The sequence below is a fragment of the Schistocerca gregaria genome, chromosome 8 (assembly GCF_023897955.1).
Source record: "Schistocerca gregaria isolate iqSchGreg1 chromosome 8, iqSchGreg1.2, whole genome shotgun sequence".
Lineage (NCBI taxonomy): Eukaryota > Metazoa > Arthropoda > Insecta > Orthoptera > Acrididae > Schistocerca > Schistocerca gregaria.
The window spans coordinates 341289694-341297499 of NC_064927.1; the positions used below are offsets into that span (position 1 = coordinate 341289694).

At 43.6% G+C, this 7806-nt stretch overlaps 1 pseudogene; it reads left to right on the forward strand.

Moving 5' to 3' along the window:
- The first annotated feature begins 209 nt into the window (after positions 1-209).
- Positions 210-327, forward strand: LOC126285509 (5S ribosomal RNA; annotated as a pseudogene).
- Positions 328-7806: the final 7479 nt, after the last annotated feature.

Sequence of the window (7806 nt, forward strand, 5' to 3'; positions counted from 1 at the left end):
GACTTACAGTAGTACAGCAAAGATCATATAAAATCGACATATTCGGTTACCAAAAAAAAAAAAAAAAAAAAAATACTGATTTTCAAAACTGTCAACAAATGTTCCCAAACTCTGTCATAGCAATACGTCTGATTTTTGGAATGTAGTTGAATGAGAGATAGAAGGTATTGAAAACAAGTTTTACAGGCGCCTATAGTGTAGCACAAAAAGGCAACGGCCTTGCCGCAGTGGATACACTGGTTCCCATCAGACCACCGAAGTTAAGCGCTGTTGGGCGGGGCCAGCACTTGGATGGGTGACCATACGGGCCGACACGCGCTGTTGCCATTTTTCGGGGTGCAGTCTGCCTCGTGATGCCAATTGTGGAGCTACTCGGCCCAATAGTAGCGTCTCCGGTCAAAGAAAACCATCGTAACGTCCGGGAGAGCGGTGTACTGACCACAAGCCCTCCTATCCGCATCCTCAGTTGAGGATGACACGGCGGTCGGATGGTCCCGATGGGCCACTTGTGGATTGAAGACCGAGTGCTTTCTATAATGTAGCGCAATCGTAGGGAACCATTTGAATAAAAAAAAGAAAAAAAGGCTTAACAGACTTAAAAACAATTCATAGCCAATCGCCTGAAAATATGTTTTACTATTGATTTGGTTTAATTAAGGGGAAAAAAATCATTTTTTTAGAAAAAAAACTGAACACCTTTCATTTTGAGACCATTTCGAAAATGTTCAAAAATTTTACCTGTCGGTAACAAAACTGAAAACTATTGGGCATGACGAAATAAGTAAATGGAAAAAACATATCACAGAAATCTGGTGCAGAACTTTACAAATTATACAAGTTTCCGGTACTCAAAAATCATTAAAAAACATAATGAGGCACATGAAAGTGTATTTGCAGCCCATTAATAAGTAAATTCCGAGACGTAAGTTTGAAACTTACAATTTATTTAAATTTTGAAGGAATTTTAAATTTTTAATCACTGCCGTACTCATCATTATAATCGTCGTAAGAACCACTCTGCACGTCGCTACGAACATCTCGAATTCCTACATCTGGAAAACAATTAATGTAATTAACCATTATCACTCATATCTTTATAAAAAATCTTACATCTCAACTGTACCTGTTGTGGACGTGTTTAATAGTGTAAGATAACGTCGCTCACTTTTGCTAGTTGGCTGCCGGAGAACCACGGAAATTCGAAACTTCTCTCGTTATCACACCATCCGAAATCTGTGGCGTTTACATCTGTTAGATTTTTCGTATGAGCGTCGCACCACATAATTTATTCTCAGTAAATGCTGCTCAATTTCTGTTTTACCCAAAAACGGATTGCGGCAACGTAATGAAATAAATGAAGATTTACAGTTGTAGAAGAGCGCTCGCTTTTCATTTTATGTGTTTTTTGTAAAAGTACTTAATCTAGCCGAGTCGACATCAATAATTTTTGTTGTTGTTTTATAATCTGCACGTAAATCCCCAGTGTCAGAAGTATATCTTTCTTAATCTGGAAAAGCCTTTTGGTAGCGTGCAGAATTTTTCAGCACCGTCAGCGGCATTTTTTTCCGCTTGCAATAGAATGCGGGCTTTAAATCTCAGCCGGTCATAGCATAAAAAGGAGGTAAATATTGGTAGTTACCATCTCAATGTTTCATACAGTCGCGAAACATCAGTGTAACTATGGGACTTAACTGCTAAGGTTCTTAGAAAACTCCAGCTTTCCAAGCAATACTGTTAAATGTATGGAACAGATACTCGACGTCATTCACTTACATAACGAACATGGTAAAAAATCTTGATATCTACCTCCTAGTCACATTTTCAAGTTATATCTCCATTCATTGTCTTATTAACAGTGTCATTTTCATCCCTATGTTCATAGCACATGTCTCGATTAATATGAACGGTTTTGTCCTCTGTGAACTGCCCCACAGCCTCCTCTAGCAAATTATTAATGGAAACTTTGAGCAGATATACTTATTCTTTTCCGATATCCAAAGATCTAACTTGTTTTGGCCTCGAGATATCAAAATCTACCGATGTTATGCTTTCACGCACTCCATGTGCGGCGTGCTTCATAGGCGGATAGAAATATTTGTCAAGTATCAAATCGATCCTTGAAACATCATGTTTACACAAAATGTGCAAAATTTACTTTAAGAAGTCTCCGAATGTTCGTAGAATGTCTCTTAAAGTATGCAGTAAAAAGAACACATCAGTGATTAAAATGATTGCGACATTCTGGCCCACCTTTTCATAATGAAATGACAAAATCTATGCTGATTTTTAATATCAGTCGTATTGTGATAATACCATTATGGTAATTTTTGTGATACGGTGGAAAAGGACTACCACTGAGCTTCGACAATTACAGCGTACCTAACTGGGTTCAGGATCACCTGACGTAACGATTTTATACGGATTTTCTCGTAAAATGATGACACGTTGTTTTAGTCGTGCGATATCATACTACACTGAAGTGGCAAAGAAACTGGTGTAGGCATGCGTATTCAAATACAGAGATTTGTGAACCGGCAGAATAATGCTCTGCAGTCGGCAACGCCAATATAAGGCAACAAGTCTCTGGCGAAGTTGTTAGATCGGCCAATGCTGTTACAACGGTACTGTATCAAGATTTAAGTAACTTTGAACGTGGTGTTACAACAGCGCACGAGCGACGCGACACAGCATCTCCGAGGTAGAGATGAAGCGGAAAATTTGACGTACCACCATTTCACGGATACACCGTGAATATCAGGAATCTGGTAAAATATTGCGTCTCCATCACCGCTGAGGCTGGAAAAAGATCCTGCATGAACGGGACAAACGGCGTCTGAAGAGATTCTCTCAACGTGACAGAAGTGCAATCCTTCCGCAAAGTGCTGCAGATTTCAATGCTGGACAATCAACAAGCGTCGGCTTGCGAGCCATTCAACGAAATACCATCAATATGGGCTTTCAGAGCCGAAGGCCCACTCGTGTACTATTGATGACTCCACGACTCACCTGGGTCCGTCAGCACCGACATTGGACTGTCGATGACTGGAAACCTGTTGCCTGGTCGGACGAATCTCGTTTCAAATTGTATAGAGCGGATGGACTTGAACGTGTATGGAGACAACCTCACGAATCCATTGACCGTGCATGTCAACAAGATAATGTCCAAGCCAGTGGGCCAGTGGTCGCTCTGTAATGGTGTGGGGTGTGCGTACTTGTATTGATATGGGACCCCTAATACTCTGACAGGTGACAAGTACGTAAGCATCGTGTCTGATCACCTGCATCCAACCATGTCCATTGTGAATGCCGACGGACTTGGGCAATTCCAGCAGGACAATGCGACTCCCCACACGTTCACAATTGCTACAGAGAGGCTCCAGGAAGACTCTTCTGAGTTTAAACACTTTCGCTGGCCACCAAACTGCCCAGACATGAACATTATTAAGCGCATCTGGGATGCCTTGAAACGTGCTGTTCAGAAGAGTCTCCACCCGCTCTTACTGTTAAGGCATTGTGGACAGCCCTGCAGGATTCGTGGTGACAATTCATTCATGGTGTCAATTCCCTCCAGCACTACTTCAGACTGAACCGTGATTTATTTTCAAAGAATATTCTTAAGAATTTATTTTATTTACTAGCGATTCATGAATAACATTAACACATTTAATCACACTATGTAAGCATGGGAATAGTTGCCAGGGAGTAACTGATGAAATCATAACCAAATTCCTTTTAACAAAAGAGAATTTTATTCACTTAAATAGTGCCTAAAGGCATTTTAAAAAGAAATGGATTGAAAATTATAATCAGAAAGCACCTTCTAATTATCAAAGTTACAATTTATTCAGAGGCAGAAAGAAACAGGTATTGACTGTATGAGCCTTCGGGCAGAGAACATTGCCGCTCCCTTTTTGGTCCGCTCACAACAGCATCTGAAAGAATACACTGGTGCAAACCAGCAAACACACCAGATAACTTTACACTAAGAGTTGTGCCAATTTACACAAGCACACAAACTATGCATTTTAACTTCTAAGAAAAGTCTTATGGTCAAAGGGTGGCAACTTTATATATTAAAATTATCATTTAAATAAAAGCCCATGAAATGAAATCTTATATAAAATTCTACAAGGTTGGCCAAACAATAGTTAAGATGCTCTACAGTACACAGATACCGCCTCTCAAGATCATAGGCATTAATATCAAAGTTTCCAAAGATCAAAACATATTACAGTTATTAGGTCGCTACACTCCAAGCAATAAATTCGTTAACACACCAAATCCGACAAACATGACAGACGCAGCCCCTAAGGTGTGGTAGATTGATAGGGAGATTACCGAACAGCAGATTGCTCTAACCCGCCCCTACTCCACAAGGGAAAAACGGACCACCAAATTTATAAACAACCACCTTCCCGCGGGTAGGAAAACGGAGAAGAATGGTGGGACGACCCCAAAGCAATACGGCTGGTGACCTCACCAAGAAAACAAGTAGATCTTAACAAGAGTAAATAAAGCAACATATCACCAATCACTAATAAACTGCGATTTCCCGAGAAGCACCCCCAAATCGCTCTCCCGAACCGTCCGCTGCAAACCGCTTCAACGGACGCAGGAAGGCGCGCCGATCTCCCGTCTCACGGCGTCGCAGCTCGCACCGGCCAGACTGATGTCGTGGGTTGACTCCTGTTGCTCTCGTGTCGGCCGCGAAGCCACTGCCCCTCGCTATACGCCGCGGCGCACTGGACTCAGGTGGCGACCTCACATGCGCCGACGCTCAAGGTGGACAAGTCATCTTGTGTCTCAGTGCGCGACCGACCAACCGATCGATCCAATCGCCAATGACCATTGCCTGAGCAAACTCGAGCAGAGTGGCGGCGTAACGCGCAGACTCAGGTGCAGGAACCAAGCCCCGACCGGGCGACCACCACTCGCTGAGTTCTCTTAATGCCTAACAAATGCGGACGCGAGACAGACTAGCAAGCTGGGCACGAGAGACTGACCCAGACTGACCCACTGGAAAGCTCATAGCGCCTCTTAAATGCACGTGAACAGGCAACCTTTCCCCTTTCCCACCAGAGGCAGACACCAAAGCTGCGACTGCCACCGCGGCGCCACCGCCGGAAACGGAGGGCGACTGCTTCACACTACGCGCTCAGGCGCGCTCTTCAAAACAGCAATTTTTACCACGGCTCACAGACATTAGTGGAGTCAATGCCACGTCGTGTTGCTTCACTTCTGCATGCTCGCTGGGATGCTACACGGTATTGGGCAGGTGTAACAATTTAGTTGGCTCTTCGGTATATAAAGGAATGATATTTTTACAGTTTGCATATCATGATGATCTCTCTGTACGCGGTACTGCCACCATCTGTATGTGTGCATATCATTGTCCCATGACTATGTCATGGGACAATGATATCAAATATAGATTTATGTATCAGGAAGTCGTTTCTGAAAGTATTTGTTTGGAGTGTAGCCATGTATGGAAGTGAAACATGGACGATAACTAGTTTGGACAAGAAGAGAATAGAAGCTTTCGAAATGTGGTGCTACAGAAGAATACTGAAGATAAGGTGGATAGATCACGTAACTAATGAGGAGGTATTGAATAGGATTGGGGAGAAGAGAAGTTTGTGGCACAACTTGACTAGAAGAAGGGATCGGTTGGTAGGACATGTTTTGAGGCATCAAGGGATCACAAATTTAGCATTGGAGGGCAGCGTGGAGGGTAAAAATCGTAGAGGGAGACCGAGAGATCAGTACACTAAGCAGATTCAGAAGGATGTAGGTTGCAGTAGGTACTGGGAGATGAAGCAGCTTGCACAGGATAGAGTAGCATGGAGAGCTGCATCAAACCAGTCTCAGGACTGAAGACAACAACAACAACAACAACAACATGACTATGTCAAGATAAAATGTAAACGGTTTTCATTTTCGGCAACGTCTCTAAAACAACACTCATCGTACTGTAAATTGAACACCGTCTCTCAGAATCATTAAAGCCAAAACTGTCACAGGCTTTTAGAGTGGAAATAGCGCAACTGTGATATTTTTGTCACTTACTGTACTCACTCAAAAATGTTATGTACTTAGTTACACTGTGCGACTGCTACGGTCGCAGGTTCGAATCCTGCCTCGGGCATGGATGTGTGTGATGTCCTTAGGTTTGTTAGGTTTAAGTAGTTCTAAGTTCTAGGGGACTAATGACCACAGCAGTTGAGTCCCATAGTGCTCAGAGCCATTTTGAACTTAGTTACACTCTGTTCGTCTAAGATGTTATCTATGTGGTCAGTGACATCTGTAATGAGGATTAAGAAAACCTGTGAGGTTTCTAGTTTAATTTTCGCTTTAAGTTAATACGATGTAAGCTCTGTTTTAATTCGATATGTTGTAACTCATGTCAGTGCACTGGATGATTTTCAAACAGAAGTCTTCAGTAGTCGACATGTTACGCCGTAGGGACTCTGAGAACTAGCAATGAGATCTTTGGTTATCAGTAGTATTGTCGTTGTCGATAGAATTGTGTGAGTCCGTGAGTCGGATTTGATCATGCTACTGAGTGGCCTCTAAACTGCTAATAGAAAACAGAGATAAAGATGTAAAGGATATTGATTTCAGGAAATATGAATTGGTAAAGATTGACTTGAGATGTGTGAAGATCTGCAAATAATGTCACTGCATTGCTTGCTCGCACATAATGTTTCATAAGGTTTTTATTGGTTTGGGTCTGTTAGTTTAACCCTTGAGACTTGGTTAAGCAAAATCATCTGTTCGCATAGTTAGAAATTCACCATCCCTTCACCCTTTCAGTAACTAGTCTCATGGCAGAGTAATGCAATTTTGTATGAGTGCTTCTTCTAAAGTTGACTGTAGTTGAAACGGAATCAGAGTTTCAGTACAGCTTTTGAACGCTAGTCGCTTCTTAACCATAAATTAAATGCAATTTCCTCCACCATCTCCTTCAGTTTGGAACTGCGCTCCTGCCTCGGACATGGATGTGTGTGATGTCCTTGGGTTAGTTAGGGTTAAGTAGTTCTAAGTTCTAGGGGACTGATGACGTCAGATGTTGAGTCCCACAGTGCTCAGAGCCATTTGAACCATTTAGATAGCTACTACCGCCCCTGTAATCACTGTCATAGCCCTCCTTACGGCTTTTAGTACAGTTGTCCTGTTATAACTGTCAAGAGACCTCACTGCAGTACGACTGAAACGTTGATTGCCTGTAATGTTGTGACATGACGCGATACTGACTTACGATGCTGTGCTAGCCGTAGAACGCCGAAAAGCCAGGCTGCAGCCGCTGGTAACCTCCTGTGGTAGGCTCGCACCGTCGGCAAAGTCCCACACGGCGCTCTCCAACCCCCGCGGTTGGCTGCCTGGCTGTGCGGTCTGCATTGTTCGCTAATGGCGGCGCTTCCTGGGCCGCTGGCGCCATTAGCGCTAAACTTGGCGCCATCTGTCAATGGCGGCGCTAACCGGCGGCGCTAAGTGCCTCTCTCTCTCTCCGGCGGTCAGCTTAGCCGCTAATTCTGGCGCCGCACCGGTCGCTGGTCGGCTCGTAGCACTCTGCCCGAGCGGCGGTAGCCCATCATCCGCGCCTCTGCCCGCCCACCATCTTCCTCCGCCAACTTACCACTCTAACGCCTCTGTGAAACACTGCAGAGGAATTTCCTGCCTGTTACCGACGTCACTCTGTGCTAATCACAAGCGAAGCACAGCGAGCAGCGTTTTTTTCGTGTGGTTTTTGCTTCCCATTTTATCCGTTTCAGCCATACTAGCGCACGTTTCTTGTGTAGTCTTGAG